General features: G+C 43.1%; 1 long non-coding RNA gene across 7 annotated transcripts in view; it reads right to left on the bottom strand.

Moving 5' to 3' along the window:
* Positions 1-23,644, bottom strand: part of LOC112649986 (uncharacterized) — a 132,168-nt gene that overhangs the window by 18,158 nt on the left and 90,366 nt on the right. Inside the window, exons 4-5 of one of the 7 annotated variants that reach the window (XR_004803603.2) lie at positions 2,980-3,120; positions 2,621-2,751 (exon numbers count right to left, since the gene is read on the bottom strand). The exons of 5 other annotated variants lie outside the window; for them this stretch is intronic. This is a non-coding gene — a long non-coding RNA (uncharacterized LOC112649986). Of the gene's footprint in view, positions 1-2,620; positions 2,752-2,837; positions 3,121-23,644 lie in introns of those variants that run through there. One more of the 7 variants, XR_003129854.3, reaches the window with a different exon arrangement.

The raw sequence follows: 23,644 nt of genomic DNA on the forward strand, positions 1-23,644 counted from the left end.
TCTTCCAGGATTGCTTTCTCCCACTGTCTTTAGGTCTATTTGAGGTTTGCTGGTAATGGGCCTATCCATGGCTTAACTCTTCATGGTACATTAGAGTAGCACTGGCTTTGAAGGGTTAAAAAGCATCCCTCTTCTCTAAGAACTGTGTTTAATCTCATTGACCCTCTTTCTCTTTTCTGCAAAAACAGGGATAATACTATCTGGAGGTTGTGTACGGATCGAATAGTATATGTATGAACGTGTTTGCACAGAGCCTGGCACCCAGTAGGGACTCTACCAAAGGGAATTCCAGCCACCTTGATCTTTAACAGCTTATGCAAAAGAAAGGAAAGATAGGAAATGTAGGGCTGGGGCACCTGGGTGGCTCAGTGGTTGAGTGCCTGCCTTTGGCTTAGGTTGTGGTCCTGAGGTCCTGGGATTGAGTCCTGCATCAGGCTCCTCCCAGGGAGCCTGCTTCTCCCTCTGCCTGTGTCTCTGCCTCTCTCTGTGTGTCTCTCATGAATAAATAAAATCTTAAAAAAAAAAAAAAAAAGAACTGTAGGGCTTGTGCATATGATGGGGAAGCAGAGACTAAGCATGAGTGGCCACAGATCCACCAGGTGCCTTAGGCATCCAGGTAAATGTGGTGGAAGAGTCAGACCAACTGGTTAATATTCACCTAGCTCATGAACCATTTGCACTTCTGTATTATTATTATTATTGAACCATTTGCACTTCTGCCCCTTCTTAGTCTGCCCTGCATGGTTCATCTTTTGCAAATAAGGAGCCTCAAGCTTTAAGAGACTATCAAGGTCACTGTGAGTACAAAGCAAAGCCAGGACTCATGCTGAATCTCCAGCTGTTCTCTTTCTTCCACACTGAGCTGCTTCTGCATTAAACATGTCCAGGAGGATGGTGCCTCAGGAGTAAGGTACATGTGAGGTTAATAATTAAAAAACAAAAGTCTATTTGAGGTGGCTTTGTATTTTCTCTGGCAGTATCTGCATAGGAAGCAGCCCAGCTAAACCCAGGGAGAAAAAAACCCCAAGCAATTGCATATTATATATTCACATGTAGACATATGTGTTCATCTATCCACAGACATGCACCAGAATATAAAAATGCCTGTCATGGTTGATCTGTCTTCATTTTTCAACTATGTGCTTTGCAACATGTAGTCACCGTGTATTATCCAGCAAGAGCCAGAACTGAAGATGAAATATGACTGTCAGAGTAGGAGCTGAGTTACCTGATTATTCATTTGTGCAATTATTCAGCCTCATTTTACTAAGTGCTTACTCAGCATCCTGAAATGAATAAAAGAAAGTAAAAACCTCCTCATTATTCTGAAGGCCCTCCCAGTTCTTATTTATTTCTGAAATGAAATAAACATTTGTCTCTTTGTATGGAAGGTCTAATAAACCATGACCATAAGCCCTATTTTTTTTATTTTTTGGTCCTAAAAACAGGCCAGGTGACCCTTCAAACAAATTAATAGTCTCCAGTCATCAAACTCATTGGCTCACAAAGCAATGTGGAAAGGGAAAAAGGAGGAGGTCAGAGAAGAAGGCAGAAATGAATCAGGAAAGATCCAGTTCTCAAAGATGTGAAAACTAGAATTTCTTTTTCTGGGGCCAAACGAAAGCCATGACAATAAACCATATATTATTATTTAAAAAGAATAAAGGTCATAGGGGGTAAGGGTGGAGAGATGAAGAGATGGAGTACAGAGGATTTTTAGGGCAGTGAAAATACTCTCCATGATCCCTTAATGCTGGATATGTGTCATTATACATTTTCTAAACTCACAGAATGTACAGCACCGAGGGTGAGCCCTAATGCAAACAATGGACTTTGGGTGCTTATGATATCAGTATAGGTTCATCGACTGGGACAAATGTACCACTCGGGCGGGGGAGGCTGACGATGGGGCGGCTAGCTTGTGTAGAGGCAGGGCACACACGGCACATCTCTGCATCTTCCTCTCAGTTTTGCTGTGAACCTAAAACTGCTCTAAAAAAAAAAATTAAGTCTTAAAAAATGCATCTATATAATTTAGGGCTCTAGACAATAAGGATTTAAGTCCGTTTACAATAAGGGCCAGACATACGGAAACTCTCTAAAAAGTAAACAGTAAAGCCGAACCGAAGACCTGAGGGAAAAGGAAAGTTTGGGAACGTTAAGGGATGACATAATTCACTGTGACCTGGTGAAGCATCGCAGTGGGGGTGCTCCGGGGTTCCCAGCAGTGGGGGATACAGAGATAGCAAAGCCTATAGCTCTTTTAATCTGGGCAGCAAAAAGTGTGAACGTTGCTTAAAGAATATAAAAGTTTGTTTTGGGGGTTGTGGCAGTTCTGTTTTTTGGGGGGGTCTTTCTTTTCCTTTTTCCCCCTGAAGTTGCATTTTCAAAGAAACATCTTGTTTAGGACCTCAGGTAAGGAACCACTGATGAGCAGAAAGACCGGCTTCTCGCCCTTGCAGTGTGAGCTTTTGGGAAAGGGGCCACATTCCCTCTCATCTTTAGATTCCTGGAGCCCAGAGGGGTTGGTGGCTCCGAGGAGAAGCTCAACAGGTGATTGCTAGGCCACACACTCCCCACTGTAGTGTTCCCGTTAATACAAAAGCAAATCTCAGGGGTACCTGGGGGGCTCAGTGGTTGAGCGCCTGCCTTTGGCTCAGGGCCTGATCCTGGGATGGAGTCCCGCATCTGGCTCCCTGCATGGAGCCTGCTTCTCCCTCTGCCTGTGCCTCTGCCTCTCTCTCTGTGTCTCTATGAAGAAATAAATAAAATCTTTAAAAAAATAAAGCTTTTTTAAAAAAAGCAAACCACAGACAAAGAAGGCTGGTACTAATATTTGCAAAATCTCAGTAGCAGATCTTAAAGAGCAAATTGAGGAAGGGAAGGGATGTGACCCAAGTCTACAGACTTCCATTCATCTAATTTTGAAGGAATAACATATAGAATATACAAGAGGCAGTACCAATATTCAGACCGAACCTGCCAGAACAGCAGAGCTTCTTGCTTTCAGCCAGAGGCCACTGGGAGCGATGGACGGTTGTTAAATATTCTGATTATTCTGCTGCAGAGGGGAAGGGGCACACTACTCCGGGCTTGAACAATGCTTCTCCAATTCATTTCCTACATTAAAAAAAAAAAATGCACGATAGAACCTTGAATGCCACACTATGAAGCCACTGTACTACTTTATAGTGTGAAATACAGTGTCGCGTGGGATGGATGCTTAGGTTTGTTCAAGAGCCCAATCTCTTTACAGATGGTTCTCCTACCTGGGTAGGTAGTCAAAATATCAGAAAATCACTTAATGACCCTGGAACCAAAGTAGGTGGAGTTTGCTGAATTTTCTACATTCTTGGCACAGCCCTTTGGGTTTGACTGCTGAGGTTCCTCTCCAACACTAGAAAACTTCCGGCCACAAGGCGCGGCTGGGGTGAGTGGGTCACAATACCCTCTCCCTTGGAGCCTCACTTCTTCGGCCAACATTTTTGGACAAAGTGCACGGAGATTACCCCGCATCACCAAATAAGCCAGACTGCCTGTCGTGTCGGACTTCCATACAAGTAAGAGAAAACCTGTCGGGCCCCAATCTTCTGGAGTTGGTAACAGCCATCCAGGACATCCGTGCTCCGCAAGAGCTCCTGTTCACTGTCATTTTGTTTCTAAGTTTCCATCTGAGCATTATCCAGGAGAACAGAAGGAGTAGAAGATTTGGCCCAAGAGCTCACCAATAAACTATTTCACAAGAAAGAGGAGAAACCATAAAATCTTTAAAAAGCTTTTACAGACAAAGGGTTTCTGAGCACGACCACAGTCCTGAAACACTCGATGGTCTTGAGATGCAGGGTGCTATTGGAGCGCTTCCAAGACTTTAGATTCTCTGAAGATTGGCCATTATCCTTGCCAGACAGGCTTGTCCATCTTCCCATCAGTGGCAAGATATTTAATAAAAACAGGCTGCATTCATTCATGCTTGTTTTATGGACTGCTCCACGGGGCCTCAACTGGGTAAGCCTGCAAGACCCAGCCGTGCATGGCAAATGGCTAAGCAGATGGTTTCAGTTTAGATAGTGGCTGTCAATGGTTTGGTGTGAACAGCTCTTGCAAACCAGCATGAAGTGAACAGATTGCATGGTGGCTGGGAGAAGCATATGTAATTGGAAACAGTAGCCACTTACAATGGGGGCACATTTTCAATCTTGATCAGAGTGGCTCCAGCTTCGGGAAAAAGGGGTGATTAACCAAACGTGTTTCTGGCTGTGATGAACCCAGTATTCAGAAAGTTTGGGTAGCATCTCAGGAGTGTGTTGGGCATGGCTGGTCTGCCGCACGAATCAAGGCTGTCAGGGTCCCAGAGCTAATCCTGTTCCCTGGAGTCCGGGAGGCACGGAGAGAATCAGGAAAGCAGGCTCAGATAAGCCCCAAGTGGCAAGCTTAAGGTCGCAAGCGCTGAACGGGTGGTGGCGGAGAAGGTGGCCTGGCTCAGGGAAACTGTCTGCACGGGCAGGAAAGACCAGGAGAGGTAGAGATCCACAAGGGTTTTCTGGGGACGGAGAGCAACGGGGGGGGCCGTGATTTTTTGGAGACCCCACAGGGAGAGGCCATGTGAAAGGCTGCAGCAGATGGTCTGGGTCTGGCCACAGGCTCCAGGCCAGGGTTAGATCAAAGACTGCGGATGGCGAGGGGAAGTAGTATGGGCAAGGCAGGGGTACTTCCCAGAATGACAGAGAAATAAAAATATTTGCTGAAACAGTTACTGGATGAATGGACCAAGGCGGGGGCTACCTCATGGCCTCCGAGTCGACTTTGCAGAAAATGCAGCCTCAGTATTTACAAACGTTTACTGAGTAACAGGGTGTAGGCCCTGAGATATCTCAGGGACACAAGGAACAACGAGACACGGGTGATCCTCCTCGACCCCTTCCCTGCACTGGCGGCTCCTCAGCAATGCCAGCACTCCTCCAGGGCGGCTTCCCCTGCCCTCCCGGACTGTATCAAATTCTCCCTCCATCCAGTGTGCCCAGAAATTGTGCAGTTGTCATTCCTAGCACCTGGAAGTCCTAGTTTCTCAAGGATCAGACCATGCATTTCTGGTACTGGACCCGTAACACGGGGGACCATGTCTGAGGTTGTTTTCTTCAATATTTTGCATCTCTTGGGGAATAAGCCCAAAGAATGTTTGCTTAATTGTCACATGGATGGGCGAAAGGGGCGAAGAAAAAGAATTTCTGTTCTCGAGGTTCTCAGAACCCAGGAGATAAACGGTGATAATGTCTAGGCAGAAGGAAGCACCAGGTCCGATGTCCAAGCCAGACCATGGGAAGTCAGGGAAGGCTTCCTGGAGGAGGTGATCCCTGAGCTAAAGTTTGAAGCTTAAGATGAAGCTGGGCCAGAAAGACCTGGGCAAATTTGATATAGCACCTGATGATGGGCTAAAGGTGCTTCCACGCCTTCTGTCCAATGCTCCCTGATTCTGGGAAATGGAAGATGGAATGGAATGCCCATTGGGTGTCCCCTGGCTCAGCAGTGGAGCATCCGGGAGCAAGAACTGGGGTCCAGGTAAGGTCTGCACAGGAGAGAGAACCAGACCAGACAACCAGACACGGGAGGTATAGCTGAGTTTTTCTTGGGGCGGGGGGGATATCGCCCTTCTCTGGCAGGGTAACTGAAAGCAGTAGCAGAGCTGGGGGCCTGGGTCACTGGCCATGGTGGGGGCCCACAGGAAGCCACCCACGCCTCTCTGAGCTCTCAGCATCACCAGGGCCTGAGCCAGTCTATACTCACCCACAGTGGCCTGGCCCTGCCTCTGCTGAAGGTCTGCTCAGCGGGTGGCACCCTTGGCAAGAGGCGCTGGGATCGTGGGGCTGCCCACCAACAGCCTGGCTTTCTCTGATACTGAGGCACTGTCTCCTTGAGCCAATTTCCTCCAGCAGTAACCTCAGCCCCGCACAAACACCCATGTGAAGGAGCCACTCTGCTCTCAGCCATATCCATAGTCTGGCTCTGCCCATTTGGCAAAGCTTGGCTTGTTGATGTGACAAGGCCACCCAGGCCTTGTGAGCCACCTCTACGCGCTGGACCGAATCAAAGAGAGCTGGATGCCACCTGGCCTAACACCTTCACTGACAGATGAGAAAACCGAGGTCCAGAGAGGAGAGAAGGGGACGGTCTCATGGACAGTCATTAGGAGCGTGGCAAGGACCTGGGCCTTTTGAAACTCTCCCCTCAAGTGCTGAGCCACCCGAGGAAACAGTTGGTGGAAGAAATAAGTCACCATCTGCAACCCCAGTTTCAGAAAAGCAAACAGTTAGGTTGGGTCTTGAGATAGTAATTGTGCCTCTGGACCCTTACCACACCTGGAGACGCAGCTGTGTGCCTTTGGGCAAATTGCTTCAGTCTCTGAATCTGTGAGAGTGGCGTAAAAATCAGCCTGCTTCTCGCGTGGCTCTGCCCTTTAGAGGTTCACAGTTTGTTGGAAGGACAGGTGCCCCAAATCAATCGCAATATGAGTAGGATTCCAGAAATGTGCACAAAGTACACAACGAGTCTAAGGGATGAGAGTTTCTAAGAGTCCCAGGGAGGGCTCCCCAGAGGAGGTGACACTTGAGCAGAGTGTTTCTGCAGTTCTTCGAGTGCACATGATGGATGGGCACTAAAGGCATAAGCAACAATTTATACCCAAAGGCACGTTGTGGGAACTGGCCACATGTGCGGTGATCGGAGTACCAAGTGCAAAGAAGTGGGCAGGGGCCCGGGCATAGGGCTGAAGCAGGAAGAGCATGGGCTGAAGCGGGAGTCCAGAGTCCAGATAAGGAGGAGGGTGGCCCCATCTGAGATGAAAGCAATCACTCTAGTTTGTCAGGTTCGACATCAAAATAGCCAACCCAACAGAGAGAGAAATCTACTTCTCTGAAATTTTCTGGGAAAAGTCAATTTAATTATTCAACACACTCCTTATATCTCCTTACCTTGTTGGTTTGAATTGTATTGTTTCCATAGTTTAAGCTTGGTAGTTTTATTTATTCATCTATATATATATATTTTTTTTTTTTTTTAAGCTTGGTAGTTTTAAACAAGCTACAAATGGAGGGAGTTTATAACTACTTTTATGCTTGCACATATTTAAAGAGCACGGAGTTAAGTTTTGTAAAAGCTCATCCGGAGATTGCTACGGAGGATGGAATATTTGGAACTGGACCCGAGTCAAGAAGGCCAGCCAGAAGGATGTTGCAATTGTCCGGGTGAGAAATAGTCCCTGAGACAGACTATAGTACATGGTTTTAAGATGTGGGGCCCTGTGTCACACTCTCTGGGGATGATTTTAGCTTCTAACTCATTTAAAATCACTTCTGTAAACGTCAGTTTCCTCTTCTCTGAAATGGAGATAATACAGTGGACCTACCTCACTGGGTGACTATGAAGGTTAGTGACCATCCAGACGAGGTCCTTAGCACAGAATCTGGCTAAAGAATGTGTTCAAGGGATCCCTGGGTGGCTCAGCAGTTTGGCACCTGCCTTGGGCCCAGGGTGTGATCCTGGAGTCCCGGGATCGAGTCCCACATCGGGCTCCCTGCATGGAGCCTGCTTCTCCCTCTGCCTGTGTCTCTCCCTCTCTCTTTCTCATGAATAAATAAATAAAATATTTAAAAAAAATAGAATGCATTCAATAGCAATTAAAAAGGAAAGTTCACAGCAAATAATGCCAATGAAAGGCCGAGGACAAGACCATCGCCCTGCTTGTTGACATAGAGTTTTGGTGCAGAGGGAGAGAAGGAGAAATGGGGGAGAGAAATCCTCTGGGAGCCCTGCCGCCGCGCAACCAGCCCACGGAGCCCTGTGGTCGTTTCCTTTCTGGGCGTTTCTCTGGTGCAAGGAGGGATCTTAGCACTTAAAACCACAGTGAGGTGAAAAATGGTGCCTTCACATCTGCAACTGCACCTCACTCCAGACCATCATTGGCTGTCTGCTGGGGGAGGGGGGGTTCAATGAGAACTCTCAGGGTGAAGGCTCCTTTGCCTTCCGTTGAAATATAAGGTTCTTTTAGAAGAGCTCCCTGCACATGGCACTGCCTTTGTCAAAGTAAGACATTTCTTTTTCTTTTTCAAGATTTTATTTATTTATTCATGAGAGACACAGAGAGAGAGAGAGGCAGAGACACAGGCAGAGGGGAAAGCAGGCTCCTCATGGGGAGCCCGATGCGGGACTCGATCCTGGGACCCCAGGATTGCAACCTGAGCCAAAGGCAGACTCTCAACCACCGAGCCACCCAAGTGCCCCCAAAGTAAGATGTTTCTAAATATTCCCACAAATCTTCGGGGCTCCTAGGCTGGGACTTGTCCATCCAGTATCCATCTTCAGTTCCTCTCTCTCTGCTCTGTAGCAGAAGTAAAGACTATTAAAACTGTAAATGATAAATGTGGACGTTCCTTTCAGATTCACATTTTAACATTTAGGGGAAAATAGTCAAGGGTTGCCTTGACTCTTTTATTAGACCCTCCACTTTTGTCACAAATTCTATGTCCTATAACTTCAGTGGGGGAAATGTTCCAATTTCTTAGCTTCAGTGATGCGGGAAGGTAAATTGCTTGAACATGAATATTCCTTTGCATCGGAGCAACACTGTGCCCCTGGTCAGCTTAAACCCAGTTTCCGAGGAATTAAAGAAGTCCAGTCTAGCGGAATTAGGAAACCACTCTGATCTAATTCAGAAATTAGAGAGAGAACTGGCGCTCATTCATTCACTCATTCGTTCATCTACTGAGCAAATGCTTATTGATCTTTAACTTTTTGTCACACCCCGTGACCTGTGCTGGGGATACAACAATCCGCTCAAATCAGTTTTGGACCTCAGGGAACTGTTCTTCCAGTAGGGAAGGCAGAGATTAGTCAAACTGAATTCATGACAGTGAGATGGCACTTAGCATCCCAAGTGGGGTAAGTGGAACTATGCACAGCTATAAGAGTATTCATTTATTAGGGAAATTTGATCTCTTCTGGCGGGGGGTGAGGTGGGGGTGGGAGGGGGTGGCGTGAATCACAGTCCCACCACTTTCTAATTACATGACCTTGTCAAGGATTTGAACTTCTGGGGCCTCTCTTTCGCCATCTGTGACCCAGGGCTCTGCCTTTCAGGGTGCTGTGAGGATTCCAGGAGGCCAAGTGTGGATGTGCTAGCACAAGATGGCTCAGTAAGTAATCTCCTCCATTGTCCCTGTGTCTTTGAGGTCATTAATATACCAAGTAAGAAAACAAGTTCTTCATGAGAGACTCCTAACTCTGGGAAACAAACAAGGGGAAGTGGAAGGGGAGGTGGGTGGGGGGACAGGGTGACTGGGTGACAGGCAATGAAGGGGACACTTGATAGGATAAGCACTGGGTGTTATGTTATATGTTATATGTTGGCAAATTGAACTCCAATAAAAAAAATACAAAAAAAAAAAAAAAAGAAAGAAAGAAAAGAAAACAAGTTCTTTCCAAAATGGTTTTGAAATTACAGAGGGAGGAATTAGTATATGTTTTCAGGTTGGTCACATCACTATCAAAATACTCTTTCTTTTCCTTCTTTCTCTCCCTCTTAAATCACTCTAGGCCTGAGCTCCAAGGCCAACAGAGGTGGGAGGCAGGGTAGTGGGTGGGCCCCTACTGCTGGAAGCAAACCCTTGACACTAGGGGGAAATGAAAGCACTTGCCAGCACTCGGGGTCTGGTTCATCTCTACGCACTGTCCATCGGTGTGCCATAAGCGTTCTCTGTCTGGCTAAGAGCATCTTGGGCAAAAAGTAGGAGTGGGGCACTGTTAATATTTCACCAAAACACCTCTTCCCAGTCACTGGTAACTCGGACACTGCACGAGGGGAGAAGTCGTTCTCTGATCACCAGCCCTGATCTGAAGTGGTGGCTAATGAAGCAGAACCTCCATAAAGTATGGACTCAACCAAACCCGAAAACAGCACGTGCGGGGGAAAGAATGGAAAAGAAATGCACTAAAAGCATAAGAATCAGAAACGTGATTTTGTTTTTCTCCCCCTTTTACTTCCAGATCTTTGCCTGAACATTAATATCACGTATTCCCTTTTAAATGTTGAGATAAAGAATTACTAAAGAAGTGCAAATACGAGTGTGAGCTCACAGAGAAACTAGATTAAGCACATCTCTAAACCATGATAGCAACAGCAGCACAGATGCCCTACTCATTTTAGCAAAGCAAGAATGCCAGCTCTGGGATATTATCTAGGTGGGGGCTCCTTTGAAGCTCCCCCCAACCCCCGTTTCCTCCCTCTTTTCCTGTAAGTCTGCTTTTCTGGAAATGTATCTCTTGTGCTTGTTATCCTCCTTGAAACTCTTCACAACTGGAGTGTGAGTTCTCCAAGGTCAATAATCTTGTCTTGTTCAGTTTTGTTTTGTTTTGTTTTTAACCCTTGTACCTAGGACAAGACATCTACAAAACAATATGATGATGATGATGATGATGACGATAACAGTAGGGAGAGGAAAAAGAGGGAAAAGAAATGAATACTTAACCACTGACGTGCTAGGTCCTTCCATGGATCATCTCATTCTGTGTTCAGAACTAACAAATTAGGTGCACACTGTTCATATTTCTAACTTTGATGACAAAGGCGAGCTCAGAGCTACTGTGTCCTAAAACCTCAGCAGGAATGTGTGAAGCTAAGCTCAAACCCAGAGCCCATGATGCTCTGCTATGCAGTGCGTGCTAGGCTGGGTTACATGTGGTGGACCAATTGACTCACTTTGACGTTAAACACATTTACTTTTAAAAGTTGTGCCATTATTGGATATCTTGAGGATCGCATGGAGATAAAAGGCAAATTACACACTGATAAGGGATAAGAAAGTGAAATGCTTTTGGGGGCTGAGTAGCAATGGGGGAGCAGTGGGATGAAGTTGAAACTGCATGTCTCATCCTTGGTGGGGGGGGGGGTCCTATGAGCCCTATTCAGTCTTTTGATGTTTTTCAAAGAGGCTCATCAGAGCCTGATGGTACAAAACAGAGAAATCCTGACAAAGCTTGAATAGACCTATTTTTCTTAAGCACACTTAATAGAGAACTTCAAAAATTCTTAGGAGGAATTGGAAGTTGGCATCAGAACCACACTGACTGATAATGATCACTTGTTCTAAACATTTATATTTAAATTAATAAGATGGTGGCATACATCAATTCTGAGTCCCACTTGTAATCAGTAATCTTCAATTGATCCTTCTGTTGTCGTCATAAAATATGGGGTACAAATATGGATACAAATGAGCCTCATTGCAAATCAACAATTCCTTTTATTTTAATTTTTTTAATTTTAAGGTTGAATTTATTTATTCATGAGAGACACAGAGAGAGATGCAGAGACACAGGCAGAGGGAGAAGCAGGCTCTCTGTGAGGAACCTGATGTGGGACTCGATCCCAGGACCCGGGATCACACCCTGAGCCAAAGGCAGATGCTCAACCACTGAGCCACTCAGGTGCCCCTCAACAATTCCCTTTACACATGAGTAACCTCAGCAGGCTACTTCTGCCTCTATGTCTCATGTTAACTGAGAAACAAGGGTTTCTGACTCAGGCTCTTTCTTAGTCACTCAAAAGAAACTCAGAGAATGGGGACTTCTAGAGTTATTTTTGTGCCTTCTCACCAAGGTCAATTCTGAGTCTTGGGTTCAAGTGCTACATTGTTCTTTGTGCCACTATAATTGAATTATTGTGGAGGAGGAGAAGTAGCTGAATATCTTACAAGGTTTTATCAAATACAGTATCTTCCAATCAAGTTAGTGAACACGTGCCAGGTAGTTTTGGAAAGTAAATACGGTTTTAAAATACATGTTGTTTCCTTAGAAAAGAATAAAGCAGTAAATAGCAAAAGCTAGTTAACTGAAATTGTTGTAGGAAAGTCAGGTTAGAGGTCGTATTTACTTATCTGTTTAGTTCAGGAGAATTTCTGAGAGCAATATAGATGTAGCTTAAATTTCTGCTCCCTCTATGTCTTTGCATCCTTCAGCATTCATGGAAATTCTACTATGTGCCCGGCACTGCTCTCAAGACTGGTCCTGCATTAATATGCTTACAACATAATGAGGAAGCAACTTACAACCAGATTACGTATTATAGAAAGCACCCAGGGGCGCCTGGGTGGCTCAGTTGATTAATCATTTGCCTTCAGGTCAGGTCATGGTTCCAGGATCATGGGATCCCAGGCCTGGGATTGAGCCCTGCATTGGGCTATCTGCTATCTGCTCTATAGCGAGTCTGCTTCTCGCTTTCTCTCTCTTTCCCTCTGTGATCTCTCTGGCTCTCACTCTCTCTCAAATAAATAAATAAAATCTTTGGGGAAAAAAAAAAAGAAAGCACCTGGTCAACCCCTAATCATCCTTCAAAATATCTCAGCTGCCATTATCTCCATAGAATTTTCCTTCTTTGGAAGAATGAGTAATTATTTCTAATTGCATTTGTTAGTGTACATGCTGGGCTATCTTGAAATTTTTGGTTATATATCCATCTCTCTACTAAAGCAAGTACTTCCATCATGTAAGGACTATCTCTTTTCAAAATCTCTGTTTACGTCAAAGGGACTACAGATAGAAAGATGAAAAGAATAGACTTCTCCTAAATGTATGCATTTCTTAAATGTTGTAAATAGATTTTTCTTAAAACACATGGTAGGTGTGTGTCATGTGCAAAAAAAGCAGCAAGAAGTTGCATTAAGTGTAGTGCATGGTAGGGATAAAGGAAAGACACATAAAACATGGCAGAGAGGCTGATAAATATTGGAAGTAAAATACAAAAATATATAGAATATAAAAGTAAAGGGACTTATCTTCATGTTGTTGACACTGAAAGACAGAGTAAAATTATAAACACTTTGGCAGTTTTAGATTAACCAAAAGGGAGATAGGGAAATTGGCAAGAAGCAGGATACATTTAAGTTCAGCAGAATGTATGCTTAAAAGTAACTTTATGACTTTCTTTTTTTTTTTAATTTTTATTTATTCATGAGAGACATAGAGAGAAAGGCAGAGACACAGGCAGAGGGAGAAGCAGGTTCTATGTGGGAGCCCGACATGGGACTCGATCCTGGGTCTCCAGGGTCATGTCCTGGGCCGAAGGCAGAGCTAAACCTCTGAGCCACCCCGGGCTGCCCACTTTATGACTTTCTTATTATTATCACCAAGATTCCTCAAGGGGAATTTTATTCTTGTATTTGTTCAGTATGGCACCTGACTCCTAGTAGCTCTTTCATATATCATATTGAATCAGATTTTAAGGCAAGATATAGTGGACAGAGATGATTAAAATAAGACAGTAAGAAATTCAGTGAATAAACCTGAAAAAAATTACTTTGAAAAGCAAGCACAGACTTTTAGTAAAGATTGTTAATTATACACATGCATTTCCCTCTACTTCGGTCTCAAAACTCCATTGGAACAATAGTTTGGGACTAAAAAATAAAGAAGAAAACCCAGAAGGATAAAGAATACAAAAGAAAACAAAAACAGTTTTTTTGAGGATGGAAAGCAGATGGAAACTGAATTAACAGACCCTGTAAAGCTGAATTATAAGCCAGCAATGGAGAAAGCTGCAAAATCCCCAGACTTGGTACCATAAAGTATCTCTATAAAGGGGGTTTGAAATAAGAAGACTAGTTGAAAGTATATCTAAAAATTAGTGAGACCCCTTGCCTTTCTTTCACCATGTAGCTAAATAACTGCTACTATCACCTCCTGGCAAGAATATTGGAGGCTTTTTTTCTTTTAAGAGGGTCAAACAGCACATCTCAAGATTGGAGAACATTGAACAGAGTCGAAAAGTGGGTGTCATACTGAAAATAAGTTATTGAATAAAAGTACATATTACATGTTATTCAGACTCTCCCCTCACACAGCTTCCAGGATCCAGTGATTTATACTTACACCTGCCAGACAGGATGCAGGAGGGGACTTTTTGGGGGGAATATGATCACTATGAAAGACAAGAACCTATAAACACTAACAATGGGGTGTGAAACGACCTGAGCAGATAACCCTATATTGAAGCCCACAGCACATCTCTCCAAGTACACAGAGCTTCTTAGTGTCCTACACTTAAATGTGGAACATTTGAAGAAAGCACTTAACATGAAACACAGAGACCAAAATAAATAAGCAAAAAAGAGATATGGCCTAAAAGACATGAAAATTTTAGAAAACTCTCATTAATATTCTCTAAGAGATGAAAGAAGAATTTGTATCAGTGGAACAAGAACAATATGTAAGAAATGAGAACATAAAACACACAGGGAACAAATTTTAAATGAGAGCATAAACAAAAATATTAAATGAAAGTGTTTCAAGGTAACCCAAGGAAATCATCCAGAAAAAAATATAAAGAAAAGAGATGGAAAATAGAAGAAAATAAATCATTCTAGAAGGGGTAACGTCTGAAAAAAAAGGACTCAGAAAAAAAAAGAAGATACAAAACAGAAGATTAGATATCATTACAGAAATAACTGAAGAAAAACATTGCAGAATTGAAGGGTGAAATTGTCAAGTTGAGTGGGTCCAGCACGATGGATGAAAATAAACCCACGGCAGAAAAATATCATCACAAAATTTTAGGTCATTGAGAACAAAGAGAATAAATTCTTCAGGAAGAGAAAGAAAATGTTTTCACACAAAAAGTGAAGAATCAGAAAGATAACAGACTTTTCCACACATATCCAAAACCTAGAAGAAAACTGAGGAATGTATTCAGAACTGATTTTTGATTCAGAATGTTATAGCTGGCCAAACTATCCATTAAGTGAGATAATAAAATAAAGATATTTCCAAACTTGGGGCACCTGGGTGGCTCAGCGGTTGAACGTCTGCCTTTGGCTCAGGTCATGATCCCAGAGTCCTGGGATCAAGTCCCGCATCAGGCTCCCCATAGGGAGCCTGCTTCTCTCTCTGCCTATGTCTCTGCCTCTCTGTGTTATTCTCTCATAAATAAATAAATAAATAAATAAATAAATAAATAAATATCTAAAAAAATCTATTTCCAAACTTGAAAGTCCTCAAAAAGCGACTGATGATATACCCTCACCGACGGAGCCATTTAAGAATGGACAGCAGCAAGAGACAAACAAGAAAGAAGCAGAATCAGTAAACAGCTGCTCCAACAGAAGAGACAGGCAAGGAAAAATGCCCGAGAGCCCAAGGCGTCAATCATGTAGGAGGGCGATGTGTCTACATAAGAGAAGTTCAGAGGACTCTGAAGAATTTCTTCAATATGAAATCAGTATTACCTACTATATTTGAATGTCCTAAGAGATATGTCATAACCTGGAAAGGATTTGGGAATACATTAGTGATGTGTATGTGAGAAACTAAGCAAAAAGAAAAATCTGTAGGAAACTAAAAGATTGTGCAGGAAAAGAAATGTACAACATGGATCGACTGTGAATGGCATTTCTGTAAATCATGTGACATAAATACTGAAGATTGATCAAACCACAATTAAAGTGTGGTTGTGTTGGGCTAAATGGGGAATCAAAATGTGCCTGGATTAAGTGGAACAAAAGGTGAAAGAGAGCTAAATCCTCATTTCCCAAAATGAGCAGTTAATTTACAATTCCTAAACTAAAATAGAAATTAAGAAGTATCACTATAAGCACGTTACCCGGAGAATATGGGGGCAGATATATGACAAAAATTAGCTAAAAGAATGAGTGAGCGTAATTGCAAGTGGAATTGTTTGATACTCTATGTGTGAATCACATTGATGAAAATACCAACTCCCTTTCTTTTGAATGAATATATCAAATTATGGAAAAAGGTAAGACTTTAACCTCTACCCTTGGTTCTCAGGGACATTTTAATTTCTAAATATTTGCATTCTCCAACACTCTTGCTCTTTCTTTAAGGATTTAAGATAACCTTTGGGACAATTTAACGTTTTAATTGCATCTTAGAGACTTATAAATCATTGCTTTTGTGATTAAAGTTGCTGTGGAAGGCGAAGCCTGGTGGCCACATTGTCTGTTTGCCTTAGTGAATTAGGTTACAAATGCTGAGCAAAGGCTTTGCCTCTCCTTTCTGTATTCGTGTTTACTCAGGCAGGTACCATTTTGTGGCAAAGCAGATAAGATCTGTTCCCAGGCCTGTAAGGGGTGACAAGTATATTATTTGAACATGTGGGAAAATTATTTAAATAGAAAACGCACGGGATTATCAACACCCCTATCACTCAGTTCAAACAGGAACCAAATAAATGTCACTCTGCCATCATGTACTTTGCAGCATATTCCCCAAATGTCTACAGAGGACGGGAGGAAAGGTGTGATAGCATTGAGAATTCACTGAGGTGTGTAGAGGGAAAATAAAAGCTGCAACACTATTTATTGGTTGTTCACAAGTTTTAAACCACGAGTATCTTATTTAATCCTTCGACCAACCCTATCAGGTACGGGATAGTATTCCTGATTTACAAATAAGGAAACCAACACTTCAGAGTCTAGGCATTCCCTAGGTCTCAGGGAAAGGGTCGGGAATCAAATTTATGTCTCTTTCACTACAAAGCCCAATCTTTTAACATTTACACTCTTTAGATGGGGACTTACAAATGCTGTTCATACAGCGGGGAGTTTTTATATTTTTATATGCGTGTGCATACGCATGTGTGTTCTTTGAGAGAGAGAGAGAGAGAGAGAGAGAGAAATAGAAGAGTACTAGAGGCTTCTGACATCCTAGTTTGATCTATCACTCCTGGGTCCCCTAGTAGTTTCTAAGGGGGAAAAAAGGTACCAAGGATAAAGCCCAGTCCACGTGCTGTCTTTGTAACTGTGTGGCTTTGTTCTACATATCTACAGGGTCCCTTGGTGAGCTAGGCTGAGGGGTGTGGAACATACCTACTGCCCATTGCTCTACTAGAGACAAAGCTCATCGTCTGTTCTCCTCTGGCCATTTTTCTAACCAGTTTTGTTGTGCTGGAGAAGCTTATACGGGCTTGTGAGAGCTGATAGCTAAATTTTCAGGAATTGTGCAAGCCAGTTGATGTCAAGTTGGTTGCTTAACACGGGCCAGGGTGGGATTATGTACACCACAGAATATGGCAAATGCTACAACTAAGGACTTCTTTTTCTTTTCTTTTCTCTCTCTTTTTTTTTTTTTCCTTTTGTGGTTAAACTTTCACCAGCAGATCACTGCCTAAACCAGCACCCTAGTTCCCTGCACCTTACCACCCTTATGCAGAGGAAAAGCCAGTCTGGGAAAGGAAATCTGCCAGGTGTGAATGCAGAGAGCTTTTCTGGAAAGGCTAAAGCCGAGCTGATCTTGGTCTAGTGGCCCAGATCTTCTTAAAGGGGGACAATGACAACGAGAACTTCCAAGTTTTTGTTGAAGATTGGAGCGGGCAGTAAGAGAAAGAATGAGAAAGTCAAAGTGAGCCAAGACAGATGGCAGGATCCCTTCCAGAACAGCAACCACTCTCTGCCTGCCTCCCCACCTCTGGCCTCAAACTTAAATCTCTTTACTCCTTCCCAGAGACAGTCCTCTCAAGAGCTGTGACCAAATACTACCTTGGAACTTTACCTATCATAAAGGATCCCCTTTTAAGTGGAGGGGATTTCAGCTTTCCCAGGGCTACAGCAACTTACTAGCTCTACAACTGAAAACAAATCATACCACCTGTTTGACCCACAGTTTCATTCGCTGTAAAACAGAGCTCTGAACACCCACCCTGCCAGGGATGCTGTGAGGAGCAGTGTCAAGGTCCCTCATACACTGCCCAGCAAGACAAATGTGAATGATTGCTATTGTCATTGTTATTATCCGTATTAGGATCATGAATTTTGGTATTTCCATCAGGGAAGATATTCGGAGATCAGAGGGACTCTAACTGATATCAGGCCATCCATTTCAGAGACTACAAGTTATTTAATGAGCCTTGTAATGAACAGGAGGCTCAAGAGCTGTCAAAGCTCCAGAGCCATCACACCGAAGATCAGATTAGCGCTTCCTTCCATCCCCAGCAGAATGAAAAGACTGCATTATACTCAACAGTGGGTTTTATGATGATGCGCCACCACGTAAGATGTCTCTGAGAGGCACGTGTGAGCCACGAAGACCTTCTTTGCCAGTCTATCCATTTCTTTTGCCTAATCAATCTTTAAGAGCTGGTTTAAGACCTGGGGCCCTTGAATCCTTGAGCGATTTTTCTTGGGATACAATATGAATTTACAGGGGTGTTGTCCTCACAGAGGGCATCAGGCAGAGGTGTCTTTCTAGGTATTCCCTTCAGGTGGCTGAGTGATGGGGAGTTGAGACTAGAGTTATCCTAATTTGGTTGCTTACAGACCAATGGGCCTATAGACCAGTGGGCACGGCCTGTATATTTCTAAGCCCTCTTGATAAACAGTGATAGCATCACAGAATGGCTGGGGTTGGGAATGGCTGAGGATCAGTTACACAATCTCTCTAACACCTCTTCCTCTGAATCAACACAAATAAATGCCAAAAAGATGTCAGGACAGCATGCTCGATACAGAGAGGTAGCATTAAAACCAGCCCTCCAGCCCCTGAAGCAGCCAGAATGCTACCTCTCAGCTCCTACACAGGAAGTCTGGAGCTGCTTCTTACAACAGCCCTCATCAAACAGCCGAAGGGCTATGGTTTGAAGGAAGAAATGGAATCAACTGATTGACAATGAGTGGGATCTGCAAGGAAGCAGCTATGGCTCTGCAAAAACAGACCTTCTCCATCACGAAGAGTTCAGCAAATCAGGATGCTAGTGGCTGGGGAGGCGTGATATACACAGCCAGAGTGTTGAATAATACGGTTGGAAGGACACTTTGCATTTGATCGGCCATACCCAGATAGACTTGGAAACTTGCTCATAAGGAGGCCATCTTCACAGAGGGAAATTCATTTAGGAAGTTTGATCTCTTTTAATCTGGAGATTTCTCCATTGACAAGGCCCAGGAATGAACTACAAATGACCTCCATTTCCCGATAGCCAGTCCCTACCCTTGAAAGCTCTGTGAATAGCACATGAAAGGAACTTCATTGCTCTTCTCATTTGTATCACAGGTGGTTTTGATGGTTCTGTTAACAACAATGACTGTTATATAAGTGTCATGAATGTGTGTGCGTATGTGTGTGTGTGTGTGTGTGTGTGTACACAGAAAACAGTGGATGAATTTCTCTTTTAGTTTACTGCTTGGGAAAATTTTGTCTCTACCTATGAAACTCATACACTTCCTCTTAGTCTGATCATGACAATAAAGCTACATTCTGTTTCCTTTTTTTTTTTTTTTTTAATGCCTTGGCTAATGAAAGATTCAGTTCAATTTGATCCTTGCCTGTAGAAATTGCCTATGAATATAATTTTGTTAAAAGTATTCATTCCCCACCTCTTTTCCAAAGGCTACAAAAGGCAGCAAACTCCTATTGTAAATCTGGTAGAAACTGAATGAATAAATAAATCAAATAAATATTGAAAGGGTAAATTTACATATAAAAGGTACGAGTGAGCTGGTCTCTCAGAACTCTACTATTGGATGGCTTTTACCCGAGTGTTGTCTATTACAGTTGCCTAAAGGAATAGAAAAGTTTGATAATTGCTTCAGATGTATCATGTCTTAGTTTTTCCTCTTAGTAAAATAAGACAACAATATCTGTACTTTTCTTAGTGTATAAAAATACTGTCAGATTCAACAGGTGCATATTTGAGCACCCAGGTTATACATAAAATTTGTGTTACCTGTTTTGCTTCTGGGGGGGTTAAAAATAAACATCCCTGTTCCCTGAGAAAAGAAACACCTTTTGAAAAAAATGAATAATAAGCGTGTCAAATGTTCAATAAATTTGTACCCCGTACTCTTTGCTGTCAACATAACATTTTGCAAGGCCGGATATGAATTTTGCAGTAGCTTTGTGAAAGAATATGGGTGTCACTTTTGTCAAACAAACCAACCTGTAATAAAACATTCTATGTTTGATAAGCCTTCTGTCACCAACATATCATGATTGAATTATCGTCATGCAAAACATGGACTTGGCAGTGCAAATGCCAATATTGATATTGACCTCACCTTGGCCACCTAGCACAAAAGAATTTTTTCCTTTTATTTGACTTGCTACTTTTTTTTCATAAACATGGTCTTGTACATATTTACCCTCTCGCTCTCCAGCACCTCATACCCACAGATACTGGGAATAATCAGGCTATCCCATTTCCTCAATATTCATCCAGCTTTGCCTAGATTTATTATTTATAAGATAGGGCATTCATGTGAACAAATCCACCCAATGATAAACAATAACCAAGCAAAAAATTAATTCTCAAAATCACTTCCTGTGGTATACATGATGGCTTCCAAGACTAAGAGTTCAATTTGTTGGATGATATTGATCAAACTGTACACACGTATACACACACACACACACAATGTAAATTTGTACATGATTTTTTCATTAGGTGGATCAGTGAAGTAATAATTGGTCAAAATTGCATGTATTGTAAGTCATAAAGGGAATAATTGAAAACTTCAATTCAAACAATTTAACTTAATTTCAAATAATTAAGACCAATAGACATGGATAATACTTCCATATATTTAAATCTAGAGGAATTATATATTAAGAGTACTATCTACCCAAGAAGAGATTGAGTTGCATTTTTCCCAATGTAAATTCAGGGCTCTATCAGCCAGAGGACTAAATACCCACTGCTATGACTGACCCCCCTGCACAATCTGTACACCATGGAGAGACAAAGGTTACTTCATGAGATGCCATGAAGAAATGTCAGTGAGATGTGGATTGTCCCATTATCCCCTATTTACTGCTCAAGGAACAACTAGGAGACACTGAGTCAAGGGAAAAACCTGGAATGAGTAGATCCTAAGTGACCCTGAAGATAGAGGGCCTTACTGTCCACAAGTCTCAAGTACCTCATTTGTAAACTGGGTAAAAATTCTGTTTACTATGACGCCGTGATGACCAGTGAGGATACGTGCCCAATGTTTTGTACGGTGCTGGCCTATTTCTCTTCCCTAATTAAAGATGAAATTAGCCTCAACACATCTTCTCAGCTTTGAATCAGACAAAACACCTCTTTTCACACATGCTCTGAGTACAAAAGGCCCTGAGCAAGGAGTCTGAGAGTCTGGGCCCAGGTCCCAGACATTAACCTCTGTGAGAATTTAGTCACCTCATTTCCTCAGTTTGAGTTTGTTTCCCCACCCATAAAATGTGGCCTTGACAATTTCACGTATCTATCTGGTTTGGTCATTCTGGTCTATTCTGGGTTCCTGAGAGTGTTTCCTAGTAAAGGGTGTTATTAAAGTGGATATTCTAGTATTGTCCTGACCCTGGTAGAGTGCTTTAATTATTTACTATAAGGAAGGACTAATATCCAAACCTCTTTATCCTTGCAGAATATTTTTCAGGAGATCTGTGATGGGAATCCGTAAGGTCTAGGAGCAGGATAGCAGAAGCAAGAGAAGCCCATGTCTGTTATCTAGTTAAATTTGTTGCCCATCACTCATCATTCCTCTTCTTGGCACATTCTTGCCACAGTCTGCCTGTCTGGTAAATTCCTTTGGGATTAAACTGCAAATTGCATCATAAGAAAAGGAAATGTCTTGTCTTATTTCTCTTAGGTTGTGTTTGATATCCTTTCTTCTCTCCACCCTCAGTGCTTGACCCTTAATAACTTAATACCGAGTAGCAATGGGCAAGTCGGATGTTCAGGTTTACACATCAAAATGATCATTTGAGCGGCATTAGAGAGCGGGACCTGAGTAGCAACTATCTGCCTCGTATTCCATGAAGTGTTCAGGGTAAAATGATGACTGGCCTACGCTCCCACTCTCAAGAAGCCCATGGTCTCTTGGGAGAACACGCATCTTCACATAATGTGGAGGAAGGCATAAAAGAAGGATATTTTAGATCACAATATACTTTGTCTTCAGCAGTGAAACTCATTTTCCAAGAGATTTCTTCCCATGCAATACAATAAATACATAATATACTGCAAAGTCTTTCTCCTGGAACCCTTCTCTCAACCTAAAGGTTAGATGGAAGCAGTAACAAAATAGCTGAGGAGAATCAGAAGTAGGAGGTACTTCTGACAGAAGGAGAAGAAGGAAGCAGAAGTCTATCCTTCTATGTTCCAGTCCAATCCTGGCTTCCAGGGAATCCCTGACTGATGGGGCCTATCTGGTTCTTGGCTCCTATTAACTGCAGTTGTGTTGAGTAGGACCGAGTTGAATTCAGACTATCACAAGCTGCCTTCTTTCACAAGACTTAACATTGTCCACTCTTGTTCCATGGACTGCTGGACCATTCACCTCTCAGGGCAAACCACTCTGGTCATATTTCAAAGGGTCACTATCTCTAAGTTCTGGGAACATTTTATGCCTTCTATACTCTGATATCACCCCTTAGATAAATGCTCCTTCTTCTGGAGGAACTTTTGTAGTTTCATAAACTGGTGTAGTAAGTATCCTACATGGTTGTACCCCTCACTTCCTGAACCTTCCACCCACTACCTTAAGAACCTGCACATTTTGTCATTTAATGTTTTTAATCTCTGAGACAGACGAGGGATGTCATCAAGTCTTGAACACGTATTTCTTCGTTCCTAGCACCTGGTATATTACCTCAAATATTAGAGTCACTAAAATGTTTTGGGGTGTTTAAAAAATTTTTTTTATTATTATTAAATGCAGACTGAATGAATGATGAATCAATGAAGAAGATAAAAAGAGTCTTTTGTGATTGTCCAGACTGCTTTAAGATTTCCAGACTAGATTTGGAATTTGGAAGAAAGAAGCTGAACATTCTGCATGTTCTCACTGATTCTCCATCACACATTTGGGGGTGAGTCTTCTCATTGCCATTTTGCAGGTGAGAAGACCGAGGTCAGGATCCCACTGTGAGACCATACGAGAGCTGATGCTCCCACCTGGAGCCCGTGGGCCTGAGCCTGTGTTCTTTCCACTCCTAACATCACCCTGCCTTCCTCCTGGTGAGTGAAGTGGCAACAATAGCCCAATTGCCCGTGGAGTTCTCCGGAGTGGCCAGGCGCTTTCACAGCCAGGGCCTCTTTTGTGCCCGCGTGGCAGCTGTCACTTGGGAGACACACACCGAGCCCTCTGCTCTGTGAAAGAGCCAGCTGCAGAAGGCACAGCCAACAGCTCCCAATCAAAGGAAATCCTGAAAAAACAGCTTCGGGGATCCTCTGTGCATTCTCCCCGTCATAGTCCTTGGCAATAAATAATACATGAAAAGACATCAGCTCATGCCAAGGTAGACTTCAAAGAGGGTGGGGTAACAACGTTGGAACCCTCCATTTGGCGTGTGGGTCGCCTGCCCATTCCAGAAGTTAATTCATAGAGAGTGGGATGAAGGGAAGGCCTGCCTCCCCTGCAGCTGATTCGTGGGAACTCTGTGTCTGCGTTAACAGGAGGCAAGAGCAGCTTGCTAGGCTTTAAAGAAAGTTCTCGCAGCTCCAAGCCTTAGAGCTAGGCCTTGAACTGCTGCTGTGACATGTGTTCTGAACGAGTCCCAAACAAGCGCAAACACAACAGCCTCCCCTGATCAATGCGGCAGGACGGAAGGATGGAATCCAAACCATGAGCCCAGAGAACAGAAAGTCCCAGCGCTCGCTCTGTGCAAG

Source organism: Canis lupus, chromosome 11, assembly GCF_003254725.2.
Source record: "Canis lupus dingo isolate Sandy chromosome 11, ASM325472v2, whole genome shotgun sequence".
NCBI lineage: Eukaryota > Metazoa > Chordata > Mammalia > Carnivora > Canidae > Canis > Canis lupus.